Raw genomic sequence first — 16,404 nt, forward strand, 5'->3', positions numbered from 1 at the left:
TGCTTATGAAACACATCAAGTGTAATTATTACATCACTGTAGAATAGGTAGTGATTGTTTAAGGTGTGCTTGTGTGTGTGTGTGTGTGTGTGTGTGTGTGTGTGTGTGTTTGTTTTATCAGCTCAGGTTACTAATCCCTCTGGAGCAAGGGAAGAGTTCTTGCTCTGTTTTATACCTCGGCTAGCCCTGCCTGCATGGAGGATGTGCCCAAGAGAAGCTAATTAAATAATGTGTAAATTATATGGATTTCTTGGCAAACCATATTTGCTTATTTTTATGAACTTTTATTAGCATGATGGTTTTAGTACGCTTTCAGGGCATTTCTTTTGCCTCAAATGTGACAAATCCTGAGCCTACAACCTGTATGTCTCATTCCCCAAATTCATGCTAAGAACTACGATTTTGACAAATAAGGAAATTCAATTACCATAATCTTGAGGAGGCCCTTTGAAGATTTCACAAATCACCTCACCTTTTTTTTTTTAATCTCCTAGGAAGCTGGAGATTTTGCAACAGCTGTTTGTAATTGCAGCCCAAATCCCAAATTAGCAAGGCTAAGTGGAAGAATCAACTAGCCATTACTCCTCGCCCCTTAAAGTATCTTAAAAAAAAAAAAAAAAGTCAAAGGGACATTGACACTACGGTTGGTTGGTGTCTTTAAATAACCACCACTTCCAACCAGGCTCCGCTGAACAACCCCTACGCACACTGTGTCCCTGGCTCCCCGGGTAGCAGATAACACGCCCTGGAAACCCCTTTTAGACCTCAGGCTCCATTAGCAACAACACAACAAACAGTAGAAAGGGCTTCTGGGTGTTTGCTTCTGGCTGCTTCAAAAATTGTTGCTAAAATAAGGGGGGGTAAGGCCACAGGTGTTCTCAGCCTTCAGAGGAACAAGCCACGAGTTTAGGGTCAAGGCCAGGCATGTTGGTCCAAGCTAAGAGGAAGTCTTTAGGGTAAGAGTCGTGGGCTGTCTACAAGCGTGACAAGGAAGAAGAATGGATGTATTCATTGTCTTGTAAGGCGTCGGCTGAGTTCTCTGACTTGAGCTTTCTGTGCCTCTTTAAGTCACTGCCTACACACCCGTTTTGTTGTTGTTGTTGCCGTTTTATTTGTGCTTAGAATTTCTATCTTAATCACCAGGCCATAGAATAGCATGCCAGTACAATGATCAGGGCTTAGCTTTCAATCAGGCCAGCCTTCTTGCTAATCTCTCTCTCTTTTTTTTTTTTTTAACTTGACATCTTTAGACCGATCATCAGCTTCAAGGGATGGCGTCCTTCAAACATGACATTCACATTATCTTTCAGGTAACATTTGGCAGTGCTTGGAGTCGTTTTTGTTATGCCTGAAGTTGGATCTTTAGCAAGTCGAGGGCAGGGATTCTAGTCAATTTTCCACAATGCACAGAACGACTCGTGTTTGTTACCGATCAGCTAAGATGCCAGTGTTGTTGTGATGGACAAACCCTGGCATAAGCTGCCTATTCCACCTAGAACAACCTCTCTCTCCTTCCCCATCTCTTTATATTAGGCCTCTCCTAGGACTGCTTAAATTTGCTTGCCTCTATGAGGCACCTTTGAATTCTGATTACTTTTTTTTTTCTTCAGTTTCTTTGTTCAACCCTGTAATATTGCTTATTCCAATGTGTATTAACATAGGTTAAACTTTTTGCTTTTAGAAAAGGAGGACGGATGACAAGGTCACATGACCCTTGTGAACCTTTGTGAACTTCCAGTTCAATGCTTGGTCTATTGCCTGCCTGTGGGGGTTCTGTGGGCTGAGGTTGCCCTGGGCCGGGAGGACTGCAGCCTCTGCTTGTCCTCTCAGACTCAGGCCCATACCGCCCCAGTCTCCACAGGAAATACAGGCCTCTTCTCTATATTTACAATAGCTGCAGTCACAAAAGGCATGTTTTGCAGAGTGGATTTTAGTAGAGGAAGCTTCGGAGAGAGTTGGCATTCAGACAATTTCCCAGGGAACATCAGAAGTCTAGGCTGTGCCCTCGGGGCTCTGTTCCTTCAGCTGTGCTTGCTGTTTCCCAACACGGGCTCCAGCCTCAATGCCAGCTTTCCCCAAGAACCCCAGTTTACAAGTGCCTCCTTACATTTAGCATGCATTCATCTTTTCTAAAGCAAGAAAATAGAAGCACTGAGAAGAGGAAGGAGAGAGAGAAAGAGAAAGAGAAAGAGAGAGAGAAAGGTAATGGATTTCCAGGTAACAACCTTGAAAGGCAGGCTTGAGTGCATTTTTTTTCCCCTCCGGTGATGTTTTTCACTTGAGGTTCCACCTTTAAAAACATTCTTGGAGGACAGAGACTGAACCTTATTTGCCTGTATTCCAAGGCTTAGGGCACTAACGATATGTTGCCTGTGATTTGAGAATGTTGGTCTTCCATGTTGCGCGCTAAGGTAAACAGAATAGTCAAGAGTTCTTTGAACTCTTGTGATTATACATGTATCGGGGACATTGGGAAATGTGTGGGGCCTATTTCCAAACATCCCTGCAGTGAAAAACAAGGGCTACAAATGAGAATGTCTGCTTTCTTTGCCTCTCAGAGTTCATGCATAGAATTCACGCTCTGTATGAATCTACTGTGAGAAAAATGGTGACAAGCTTTCTTATTCAGTGGACAACCAGTGCCAGGACATATGATACAGCTCTGCGTGCGGTAGAGTTCCAAAGAGTGAAGTGTGGACCTGGCTTAGGGAGCCTCGTTATCCACTTATGCCACTTGACTTAGTGGAAGCCAGTCCTTGTGAGGGTTGTCATTAGGCCCCTCTCCTAGACAGTGAGGTGGAGACACTTAATCCTCAGCAGACCAATAGTTCCTCCAGGAAATTCCAGGTTCAGTGGGGCTGTGGATTTGCAGAAAGTTGTGATTGAGAAAAGGAAGTCAGACTATAGCAGAAGGTAGGATTCACTACCAAAACTAGTACTAACTTATTTATCCTTTGCTGTGTATTGTGGGACACATTAAAACTCTAAATATAGCATCTTCACACCCCCAATGATAAAATATGTTCAAAATAAATGTTATGAACTAAAGATCACAAAGCTTCGGGGTACTGTACATACTGATTTGGAATTTTTTATATCAGGAAGAACAAAAAGTCTTTTTAAAAGGTGTTTGTTTGATTTTGTGCATGTGCACGGATGTGGGTATTGGTGCTCACATGCCACCGTATATGTGTGGAGATCAGAAGGCAACTTGCAGAGGTCTGTTCTCTCATTCCACCTTATGGGTCTGGGAGACTGAACTCAGATCGTCAGGCAAGCATTTTATCTGCTCAGCCCCCTCCCTGGCCATAAGAACACTTTCAAAATATTGTTAAGAACACTTTTTGGAAGAAAACATGTATTGTGCACCATGAGATAAAAGCTCACAGAGCGAAAAGGAGTATTGGGTCAGCAGAGAACATAGGAAGGCCTAATTTCTAATCCCAGCCTTGCCAAGAGTTAGCTCTAAGAGCTGAAACCATGATCTCAGTTTCCTCATTGCTCTGTGAAAACAGGATAGCAAGCGTTGCTCTGCCAGCACTATAGATTTGCAAGGTGGATCTAAGGAAATAGAGGATTAGAAAACTTTGGGGAAGTTAAAACTGCTCTGCAGAGAATAACAATAACATCTCAGTCACGAGGACCAGAATGGCTGAGGCAGATGATTATCTCTTAATGGGCTTTTGGACACAGGGTCATAGGCATGCCAAATTGATGCTCTCCAGGCTGAAAACCCTGGTGGGCCCCATGTTGCTTGGCAGACAGTTTCAAAGTGGTTTATCTGCTGTGTTGATGTGAGAAGGTGTGGCTTTGGATGGCGTCGGTGTGAAGATGCTAAATTACTGCGCCTGGGAGTAGTTCAAAATGACTTCTAAAGAGCACTGTGTGGGCCCTGAGACATCCCTTTAGAGACTTGAAAGAGTACTTATGCAATCAATGGGTTACGTCCTGGGAATTATACCACAGAGACCTTCCTTGCAGGAAGGGAACCTGTACCTCCGGGCATTCAAGCTGATTATAGATAATAAACACTTTCAGATCAGTGCTATTGTTTTTCACAAACAGAAGTATGAGCACTAGAGCTAAAGGCTTTTATGCAATTTTAGCCAAGAGCCTTCCCAAAGATGGCCCCAAGGGTTCTTCTTTCACTGATTCATCTATTATCTATTACCCAGAAATAATGATCCTGCCATGAACACAAATCCTCTACTACTATGAATGTTTGGGAAGAGTATTTCCTCCTTGAAGTTGGTGGAAATCCCCCAGGAATCTGAATGGGACAGTTTGCTGGTGGTCATAATGAGGAATCAGGATTCAGAGACTCTTGCTCTGATCTCTGGAGCTTTCCCCCAGCAGGCAGATTTCATGAGACATGAACTATGTCCATTAGCAAATTTGAGGAGGGTCAAAGAATGCACTGAAAGCTGCATTGTGTCTGGCAGAACTCTTTCTGAAGTTTTATTTACAAAACACTGTAGAAATGCTGATTCTAGGAGGAAAGAGATGGGGACTCTGGAGAGAGAAAACTAAGAAAAATTCAATGACATGACTACAAAGGCTTAGGCAGTTAAAGGGAAGAATCCCAAAGTCAGATGGTGTAGGAGAAAGCGTGATTATTGGAGCTTGAAGAGAACTGTATGAGAGACACTGATTAAGGAGTAGAGGAATCCCCAAATGAAGTTTTGAATGGACATGTATTGTTGGCATGCTTGCAGCCATGACAAACACCAAGGGCCCATGGGAAACTGGCAAAGCCTTTCCCCCTATGGGCCAGGTTTAAAGTTTTCAAAGGGTTCTCTTCTAAGTCTGAGTGTTTAAGGATGACTGATCAATGTACACAAAGACTAGCAACTGCTGCTTTCCTTTTCCAGGATATTTATAGCGTGGAACTGCTCACATTCAGAGACCCATTACCTGAGACTGGCCAGCCATGTCCTTCTGTACCATACAGAATAAAGACACTGAGGATCCAAGATTTTTTCGATAGTAGGTGAGGCCCCATCAGAAAGTACAAAGCATGCCTGGTCCTAGTTTCTCTGTATGCATGTACCTGTCATTTTTTTCAATCTCTGTGCTTTTTTTTTTTTTTTTCCTTCTCTCAGTGGCCTTAGTTAGGTTCCAGAACCAAGCACAAAATGAAGCTCATGACTAGACAAAGGAGCTTCTCTGATTTCCTCATCTTCTCACTCTCTACCTCCATCTTGGGATTCCTATTGGCCGAACCCACAGGAAATCCAAAGGGTGAAGCAAATGTAGAGACCACTCATCATTTACCAGAACGTAAAGAATCCTCTTAGATAGAAAGATAGCAGATATTTTCTTACTAGAGAACCATATGCTAGAGCAACACACTGAAACCAACCAACCATTACTTCTTAAAGAGCAAAAAGTTGCTAGTGTGATGATCAGTGTTTTAATCTAGCCCCAGCCTTGCTACTCAGTTTCTGGAAAGTCTGAGGGTGGCCATGTCGCTTTTCTGTGTGCTAGAACTAGCCCTTCCACTCACTCCCAGGGTGGTGTGCGGATGATGTGAGCTGACCAATATAGGAGAATATTGAGTATGAGAAGACAGCTTGAATCCTGCTGTAGGGTAGAGCAAGTATACACAGATATAACTTAGGAAGGAAAGATAAAACTTGGGAGATAAAACTCTGATCCCCCAGAACCTAGTGGAGAGTCAAGAAGAGCAGAGAAGGGATAGAAGCCAGAGAAACACTGACACCCAGAAATGTTCCCCTCCTCCCCTGTTCAGCAGGAAGCTGGGGGATGTTCACAGACAGCTGCAGAAGTAAGCATTGATGAGTGAAGACAAGGAGTGTCTGTTCCTGTGGAAGAAAACACTGACTATTTTCATTTAGTGGCAACTAGATGTTTTTGCCTCACTGCCAGAGAGCACATCAGACATCATACATTTCAATGACTCTGCTTCAAATAGACTCTGTCTGTGCTTGCTGATCATTCATTAGATTCTACAGTCCAGACAATGTGGGCTCTGCTGACGACTAATGACAAAGTTATGAAGGACAGACCTTGCCTAAGTCTCAAAGTAGAAATACAGGAGAAGAGTATAACATATTTGGGAAAAAATATAAGAGTAAATGTGCAATGGGACAGTCTGTCTCAGGCAAGGCTAAGTTAGGTGTAGATTGAATGCAGGCAGGTAAATCACTAATGCAGTAGAACCTAGAAACATCAAGCTGAGTTCCTTGTCACTTATCTTTATTTGGTGTCCATCTTAATTTCCCAAGCTTTGGAAGAGACACAGCTTGTTACAAGTCATTAGTGACTATCCCAGGAATGTAGACATCCAAGGGGAAAATAGCAGAAATAGCCAAAAAATTGTTCAGAGTTGAAGCACCCTAGGGCTCTAGATACTTCTAATCATTGCTTTTGCCAGATCTCCTACTGGGTCCTTTAAGGAAGTACCTAATCTTAGGTAAGCACTGTAGACAAAGCCTAGCACACTTTCCATTTCAGACCTAATCAATGATTGTCCTTGAGATCTTAGTTCATCTGTCCCCTATTCAAGAAAATCTTTTGTGATTTTCCTGGCCAGGTCAGTCTTCATTTCAGACCTCTAAGGACACCATCTCTGTAGCTCAGATCCTTGATACAGTTTTCACTGGTTTGGTCGATGCTTTCCTTCTCTCTCTTAGCACATAAATGTCACTTAGCTACACCCATCTGTGTTATCACATTCTTAGACATAGTTTGTGGAAATGTGTGTAAACTCTTAGTTCCATTAATTCAATGGCACAAGGAACAAATGTGGTTTCCCTGATTCTTTTCTTGTTCCCTGGTTAGTACCTGTTATCTCTTCCTCCACTTGGCTTCTTGACGTCAGCAGCTTAGATGCATCTTTTGTTTTCAGTTTCTACTCTAAGAACTGCTTTGGTTGTAAAGTCTGGGTAGATTACGGTACACACAGGAACTGAGCAATTGATACAAGAGCAAAATAGTGAGAAAGAAAAAAAAATCGAAGGACCAAGAAGGTGGATAAAATCGTGGATATGGGCACCATCTTTTGCTAATTATCTTATCTCAGCACTGAGAACATTGTTTGGTCCAAGTGAATAAGTAAATATTGATAAATACAATTTACATCCTCCCTGGGGAGGATGCTTAAATCTCATTCAGAATGGCAAACAGGATAGATACCAGAAGCAGTGGGAGAGAGGAAACAGGATGGGAGCCTACTATAGAGGGTCCTCTGAAAGGATCCACCCAACAGGGGATTGAAGCAGATGCTGAGATTCACTGCCAAACTTTGGGAAGACTGCAGGGAGTCTTATGGAAGAAGAGAGGGGTGGGGATAGAGGGATATGGGAGGTTACAGGAGCCCCATAAGGAGACCAACAAAGCTAAAGGATCTGAGCCCAGGGGGTCCTGCAGAGACTGATGCACCAATAGAGGACCATGCATGGAGAGGACCTAGACCCCTTGCTCAGATGTGGCTGATTGGCAGCTCAGTCTTCATGTGGATATCCGAGTGAAGGGAGCAGGAGCTGCCTCTAGCATGAACTCAGTTGCCTGCTCTTTGATCGCTTGCCTCTGGTGATACGGCCTTACCAGGCCTTGGAGGAAGAGGATCCAGGCAGTCCTGATGAGACTTAACAAGCTTTGGGCAGATGTGGAGATCAGTTGCCTAGGGGGAGGGGATAGGGGAAAGAGGGAGGGAGGGTGGAATTGGGGGGAGTTGAGGAAGGGAGCTTCATTTGGGATATATAATGAATAAATTGTGAAGAAAAAAATTATACACACACACACACACACATATATATACACATATATACATTACATTACATTATATAGGAAAACAAAAATATAGCTCACGGTGGCATGCTGTTGAGTGTGGATGGCATTCAGGTTAGGATGTAAGACACGCAGCTAAGAGAGAGAGACAGAGACAGAGAGAATGAGACTTTCTTTAAATGTGCATTTTAATAAAGAATTAAATACTGCTGACTTGTAATTGATGTAATTTGTGATGGTGTTATGTTAAAAAACATATTTTGAAATCGGGCAAACCAAAATGCATTTGAAACACTTAACCTATCAGTGGATCACAGCTTATCAGCAGAGTACACTATTGAGTTTGTTGGCCTATTCTCATGGTCACATGGCTGGCTGGCAGCTTTGACTTTTTGCCTCTGCCCAGCATTGAGGGAGACCAGCATAGCGTGTATCACTGTGCAGGGGAAAATATTGAAACTAAAAATTGGAGGTAAGATATATATATATATATATATATATATATATATATATTAAAGTTATATTAAAGTTGAACATTGTGGGCTGAACCCTTGTCAGCCAAGAGCCACCTGTACTTGCTTATTGATGTTATGTGGTAGAATTTTTCTTGTTTCTGTTCAGTTAAGACCAGGATATGTAAATACAATGTCATTTTAATCTCTTATCACACAATGACTCATTGTCGTTTCTGTTCCTTTTCTTATTGTTAGAAGTGAAGATTTTTCGAGTGGTATAGAGAAAACTCTCGAGTGAGTTTTAAAATTATGCTGTCGTCTTTGAAGAACAAACAAGGACATGCATGATGAAGAAGAAGAGCAACAGGCACGGTGTGAGTTATGAGGCTCAACACTGAACACGAGATGCTCAGTGGAATGTTTTCGTTGACAGGCTCAAGACGATGATAAAGGAAAGGGAGCAAAGGGCACCGAAGTGTTTGCCCAACAAAGGCATTCCAGACTGACCGGGAAGGAGGGGAGGAAAGAGGTAACAATGATTCTCTGCAAAGGAATGGATTAAAATTGGGACAAGAGATAGCCTGCTGATAGCTAGCTAAGTCTTTGCTCTCTCCAGAACTCTAGGACAAGTGGAACAAAAAGAAGGGCAAGGATGGAATTCTCGGTGGATAAACATGGTAGGGGTCAGATCCCAGAGCTCCAGATGTAAAAACTATGACAAAGTGAAACCGTTTCTTGTGTTTGCTGGTTTCTCTGAGTGTGGAACACTTCTGAGGGGCTGTCAGTGCAGTTTGAAGCATGGAATTTACTGCTGAAGGGGAAAGACATGAACAAGCTAGATATTGTAGGAAGGCTACAGGTGATTGTACACACACACACATGCACACACGCACACACACACACACACACTGTCTAGCAGAAATGAAGATATTCTAACTTAAACCTCTCAGTCTTTCAGACTGTTGTGAACAATGAACCTCAAATAAATGGGGATTTCCCCGGAAATCTCATGCCTGGAAAAGGAAAAGCCACGAGCCAGAGGGAGGGAGAACTCGTCTCCTTGAAAGATATTCCAAACAGTTTTAACAGCTGGTCAGACCACTTTACAGGATGACACTGAAACCCAGATAACCATGCATCAGTGCATGGGCCTTGACTTGACTGGAATTGCTCAGATGGACTTTACCTCAGCCTTTGCTTAAACCTCAACCTCACCTTTTAGAAGCCCCAAAGACATTCCTGTGGGACTTGCTGGGTTTCTTTGTCCCTCTTGCCAATGTGGCCACATAGAATAATCCTCGTTTTTCTTCTTTTTTAATTGGCTTTTTGAGGACAGGTAGCTGAGCCTGACTTGGGGCATACATGGTAAACACCATAACAAATTCACAGACTTAAAATAATGCAAATGTACTACAGTTCTGGAGCTCAGAAGCCCTCGGTGGGTCATCTCAACCTGTGTTCTTGCTCTTCCACATTCCTTGGCTTGTGTCCTCACAGTACTTCTCTACTCCTATTTTCACACCCGCACTGACTCTGACCTCCTGACTTGCTTTGACAAAGAGCTTATTGGTACAAGGGGGACACCATGTCACTCACAGTCATTCAGCATCTCAGTGTAGTCGGCCAAAGTGCACGTTCAAATTCGCTCTTCCCATCTAAGCTGACACACCGACTGTGCCAGGGATCAGGGTGTGGACTTGGGTTTGCGGTGGGCACATCATTGTATCTACCACAGTTTACTGATACAACAATTTGCTACGAATGAAGCGGTTCAAAGTGATACACATATATTATTTTATAAGCTAATCAAAAGTGGGCTTTACTGGACAAGAACTATGTTGTCAGAGATGCATTACTTCAGAAGGTTCTCAGGGACAATTGTGTTCATTGCCTTCATAAAAAAAAAATCATTTTGAGGGGTAGCTTCTTTTTTTATTTTATTTTTTAGCATGAAGACCTTCGGTCTTGGTAAATGCCACTCTCGCCTTTTCATATTAATATCAATTCTTCTCTATCACTCTTTCACTCATATAGATCCTGGACATTTGAAATTCGACTGATTAGCAATGTTAATTACATTCTTCTTTGCCAGAGGAATGGATACATCCACGGGTTCCCAGGGTCAGGACCTGGGCATTTTGTGGGGGACGTTCATTATTTTGGCTATGTTATCATGCTCACACTTCAGATTCAGCCTGTAAGCCATGCCTCCCTTTATTATACAGGTGAGGAAACATGCTGTGGAAAAGTGCCTGTCTCATAAGTGCAACTATTTCTGGGGCTGACCTGGAATTGAACTTAGTTCTCTGTGACTCCAAAGTATAGCTCTTCCTGGTGAAAATACTACACAGGATGGTAGGGAAAATATGTAGCATCAATCAAGCTATACGGATTGATTAAAATTAAGGGGCTCTCAGGGAGAATATAGGAATGTTCTCAAAAGAAAACACGGGTTTGTTGAGGATCATCTAGAAACTTTGAGCCAAATGGAAGAGAGAAAGAATAGTAAGCCAAAGAAAGAAAGAAAAGGAAAAAAAGGGAATGAACTTTTTATGAAGCTTAAGACCAGGCAAAAGATTTGGCAAGGTGCTTTTGATGGTGTTATGTACTAACTGGGAGCTTGGAGAAAGTCTTTAATCAATATCTCCAAATTTTCCAAGCACTGGAAAATTAGCTTTACATGGTGCAATGATTTAAATAGGTCATGTCCAACCTATAGCCCAGGGGCTACATTAAGTGTGGTCATTCATTACAAAGCCACACAGCAATGTTTTAATGGCAGTCATCACAAATGTAAGCATATTTTATCTTTAAGACATAACAAATTCCACTTTGAAACAAAATTAAAAAAATACATAAGAATAAAAGAGAAACTGACACGTAATTGAGAAAGAAAAAAAATGGATAAACATTTATATACATTTCTAGCATTTCTGTGCCCAATGGGCAAGGGAAGAAAAAACTGTGCTACAGAACAATGCCTTTGGTCTTAATTGCGTGGCCTTTAGATAATAATAATAAGAAGTGTCCTGTATATAAAGAGCTTGGGCAGGAAATACATAGATGTGTCTCAGATTCAACATATACTTCAAACAGATAGCTTGTATCAGTATGTTATTTTTGTTGCTATGATAAAGAACCCAGACTGGAAGCAGCTTTGCAGAGGAGTTGATTTGACTTAATTTCAAGTTTTGGTCCATCACTGAGGGGAAGTCAAGGAAGGTCTTCAGAATAAGAATGGCCCCCAGAGCCTCATATAGTTTAATGCTTAGTCACCAGGTAGTGCACTATTTGAGATGTGGGAAAGTGTTGGAGGCGGTGTGATACCGGGGGTCAGCGTTGAGGTTAAGCCACACCAGGCTGTCTGTCTGTCTGTGTCTGTCCCTGCCTCTCTCTGTCTCTGTCTCCCTCTCTGCTGATGGATCAGGATGTAGCTCTCAGCTACTGTTCCAGTGCCTTCCTGTATGCCACCTGCCATAATGATAATGGACTAAACCTCTGAAACTGTAAGCCAGCCCCCAGTTAAATGCTTTCTCATATAGAAGTTGCCTTGTTTTCTGCTTCTAGCATGTATCTTTCCCCTGTTCAGTGTAGTTTAGGACCCCTTACCTAAAGAATGGTATTGCCCACAATGGGCGGTATCTACCTATCTCAACTAAAAATAAAGATAATATTCGACAGGCATGTCCACACACAATCCTGATAAAGACAATTACTCAATTGAGGCTCTTCCCAGCAGTGATGGCTCATCTTGGTTGGCAACTTGCTATACCAGGGAAGAGGGAAACTCAGATTAGAGATTGCTTCCACTAGATTATCCCGTGGGAATGTTGGTGGGCCATTTTCTTGATTGTTAATTGATGTAGGTTGGCCTCGCTCACTGTGTACAGAACCGTATCTAGGCAGATGGGCCTGAACTGTATAAAAGATAAGTAGATGGGTGTGAACCTGGAAGAGAGCCAGTAAATAGCATTCCTCTGTGAATTTTTTTTCTTCTATTTTGAATTAGCTTCCCTTGATGATGGACTGTATGACCTTTAAGATGAAATAAACTATTTGTAAACTGCTTTTCGTCATGGTGTTTATCACACTCACAGAAAAGCAAACTAGGATATCAGGTGATTCTATGTTGTGGCTCGTTGACATTTAAAATTAAAACTAAGCATAATAATGAGAAACCTAAAATAAAAAGCCCTTTGAGAACCAAGTCAAAGTTTATCTTATTTTCCCTAGGCACTCAAGGTCTAAAGAATAAACATTTACTGAATTAACCCAAGTGGCTTTGAAAATTGAAACAAAAAAATTATGAAAAGAGGCAATTCAATAGATAGAAAACGGAAAGTATGGATGCACCACTGCCACCACTACCACCACCAAAACATCTAACATTTGGAGCAAAGAAAAGAGAAGAAGTAAAAGAAAAACCAGCCACCCAGAGAGTGGAGCTACGGTTGTAGAAAAAAATGCATTCTATGGCCACCTACTTTGGTGAAATACATCCTGAGGACCTTTACCCATGACAGAAGAGGCTGGCATTCTGCTCCCTCCACTGTGAACATAGAAAGCAAACAAATGCAAAGTTTGGAATCAGGGTAAGAACTTTCCATTCCTTCTACTAATGGTGTCAAGCTTGATACTGCTGAAAAGGGACCACAATTTCCATGTAGGCATCTCTATGGGGGGAAAATGTAATCCACTGGAGGACAAAGATTTTTAAAGGGAGACAGACTGACACTGGGTGAAAAAGAAGATGAATTTACAAAGCTGCAAAAGCAAATCCTGAACTCTGTCCTCACATCCTGAATGGCATCCTCATAGTTATCTTCAGCCTATTTATCGACAATGTCAAACAGAGATCAAACAGGAGGTCAGAAAAATAAATTCTCTGGGAGCCTCAAGTTTCAGGAGACTATAAGTCACTACACTTATTTTTTGTAGGCTTTCATCAGTATTAGCTGGCTGAAAATAGCAGCTGCAAAATTTGGGAATGCTCAACAGAGTCCTGGGCAGCACTGATGCTCGTGGCTAAGACTTGGGACCCACATTCAATCCCCTGAACCCTCATGGTGGATCAAAGAACAACTAATTCTATCAAGCTGTCCTCTGACTTCCATACACAATGCCAGAGTGTGGGTGTGCACTTGTGTCACGCACACACACATGCACACACACTGAATAATTAATTAAAAATAATGCCAGGTTTCTAACTGACTGGGAGAAGGTGAGAATTCAGTGTTAAGACAAACACCTGTCAACACAAAAAAGCATGAAGAAAAAAATAATAACTTTACCCAGTCAGGAAGTTATTGAGCAAAATTCATGGCTGCACAATTGTCATGCCTCCCGAAGAGACAAGAATGCTAACAAACTACAGATGTGTGTCTAAAATGATGAAGCTGCTTTGGAAGGCAGGCTGGTAGTCTCTCAAATGGTGACACATGGAATTGCTCTATGACACATTAATTCCAATGCTATACATAATGGAGTAAAAGCACATATCCATCCAAAAAAAAGTGAATATAGCAGAATTATTCATAATATCCAAATGACAGAAGTTATTTTTTATGTCCAAAAACGACTTATGGGTAAATGATACTGTGTCTTTATAGTAAGATGTTATCCAGACATAAAAAGAAACGGGATACTGATGCATGTATAGATACATGTGTACCTGCATATAACAAGACAGATCAGCTGTTATCACCCTGAGGCTTTCGGAGTTAGATGACCCTTTCACAGGGGTCACCTTTCGGAGTTAGATGACCCTTTCACAGGGGTCACCTAAGACCATCAGAAAGCAGATATTTATTTTATGATTCATAACAGTAGCACATTTGCAGTTATGAAGCAGCAATGAAAATAATGTTATGGTTGGGGGGGTCACGAGAACATGAGGAACTGTATTAAAAGTTCGCAGCATTTGGGAAGGTTGAGGACCACTGATATAGATGAAGCTTGAAAAATATTGTGGGAAGTGAAAGAAATTAGTCATGGAAGGCAGAAACAAAAATCCCAGAAAGCTTGTGAGCCCGGGGCACCCAACAACAAATGCCTTCTCACTGGCTGTGGAGGCCAAAGATTGATATTGTATTCTTCCTTGATATACTGTCTGCTGAGTATGTTGAGGTAGGATCTCTTGATGAACATAGAACTCACTCCCAGTGTTACTATTCCAGCTAGCCAGTCTTCTCCAGGCATCCCTCATCCCCATCTCTCAAGAACTGGAATTACAGATGGGCAAACATGGCCACCTGACATTTACATGAGTACTGGGGTATCCAAACTCCAGGCATCATGCTTGCACAGCAAGTGCTTTATCCACTATATCATCGCTCCAGTCCCAAGATCTTATTAATTAAAAACAAAATGCAGTCTGTGGCTTTCTTTTACTGGAATCAGTAGCTTGTGTCTATAGCCCTAGCGAGGCTATGGAAATATGGATTGCAGAGACAAAAGGATTCTAGGAAGCAAGCGCGCCAGCTACCTTGGCATGTGCACTGGCAAATAACAGGAGAGTCATTCTCAAACAAGGGAGAAAAAGGTAATAACAGACACTCAGAATTGTTCTCTATATGCACACCATGCTATGTGTGAACTCTTACACACACCATATTCACACACACACAGCATAGTCACACAATACACAAAATAAAAAGAGCACCATTACTATAATGTTGTTAATTATCACTTTCATTGTATATATGTTTCCTGAAAGCTTCTATGTTTTGGACTGAGGCTAAAACAATAAACAAAATGGAGGTAGAGAGAACTGGCATTTCCTTTCTGTGTCCAATGGATGTCATCAACAAACTAATAAAGCAGAAGCACATTTACCCAGGGTTGTCAAGCTTAGTGCATTCAGGATGAACCAGACACGTTGGTGTATGGTTCAGGACTGACTTTCAGAGAGTGCCCATCAGTTTGCTCCCAAGAGGAAGGCACAACAATTGAAGATAGTGCTCCATGGGAATTACACAATTCATGGATTGTTTCTAAGCCAAGGGCAGGAAGCAATGTTCCAAACAAACAAACAAACAAACAAAATTATCTCAACTAGATGAAGAGAAACCATAGTGCACAAAGCTAGCAGGGCTTCTCCAGAGTTGAAGTTCTTACTCTGTGAACTTCGGCAACTTTGCTGGACACTCATTCAGGTTTTCTCCCCAGCAATCCAAAAGCCTTGCAACAAGCTACCTTTGGAGAATTATTCTGTATTAATAAAGGCTAGGCCCTCTGAGGCTAGGGCCGAAAGCTCTGGGAACCATTGTGAATAACGACTCCAACTGCACTTAACTCATTGTATCGTTTAGGACTGGTGTGTATTGCAATGACATGGCTTCTTTATATTTCATCTGGATTTAAAATCCAGACTATTCATCCCAAATCACTTCCCTTCTCCCTCTTGCTTTCTCTTCCCTTTGTTTTTCCTTCTGTCATTATATAGAAGGCTCAAATGAGCTGACTAATTTTGTTTTTCATCATAGTATCTTAGCAGAGTGGAGTGCCTGGCAGGTAGATACTCAATACAGATAAAATTAATGAATTCAGCATGGTACACATTTATAGAAATCACTGAAGTCTCCTTGAACCCTATTTCCTTGCTTCTGATTAATAATACTTATCTGTCTTGCTTAATATCCACCAGGGCCATTGTGAGAATCAATTTATTTACATGTATAGATGCCTTTGTAAACTAATATGCAATTAAGATCTGTGGCCTAAGTAGACAATACAAACTACTGATAGTCATGAATGAAATGATCACGGCATGCTTTAATTATCTTATCATTGCTCTGATAAAAGCAACTTAAGAAAAAAAAAAAAAAGGACTTCCTTTGGCTTACCATTCCAGAGGGATAAAGTTCCATCATGGCAGGGATGGTGTGATGGCAGGAGCAGGAAGCTAGCTGGTCACATTATATCTGTGTTCAACAGATAGGGATCAGGAAGTGGGGCCAGGTTATAAAACATCAAGGACCACCCCTAGAGTTGTCCATCTTCCAGCTGGGCTCAACCTCCGGAAGGTTCCTCAGTCTTCCCAACCGGTGCCACCAGCTGGATGCCAAGTATTTAAACATTTGAGGCTATGAGGGAACATTTCACATTCAAACTACAACATGGCATGAGGGAAATTCAGATGAGAAGGTGTTTGTATGGTTCATGCCGTGATGCTGTGATAATAGTAATTTAAATGGCC

General features: G+C 41.8%; 1 long non-coding RNA gene across 1 annotated transcript in view; it reads left to right on the top strand.

The window, feature by feature from the left end:
• Positions 1-15,346, top strand: part of LOC110566463 (uncharacterized) — a 42,360-nt gene extending 27,014 nt beyond the window's left edge. The window contains exons 8-11 of the long non-coding RNA XR_009592846.1: positions 1,251-1,310; positions 4,872-4,990; positions 8,463-10,432; positions 12,441-15,346. This is a non-coding gene — a long non-coding RNA (uncharacterized LOC110566463). The remainder of the gene's footprint in view (positions 1-1,250; positions 1,311-4,871; positions 4,991-8,462; positions 10,433-12,440) is intronic.
• Positions 15,347-16,404: the final 1,058 nt, after the last annotated feature.

The sequence above is a fragment of the Meriones unguiculatus genome, chromosome 7 (assembly GCF_030254825.1).
Source record: "Meriones unguiculatus strain TT.TT164.6M chromosome 7, Bangor_MerUng_6.1, whole genome shotgun sequence".
Classification (NCBI taxonomy): Eukaryota; Metazoa; Chordata; class Mammalia; order Rodentia; family Muridae; genus Meriones; species Meriones unguiculatus.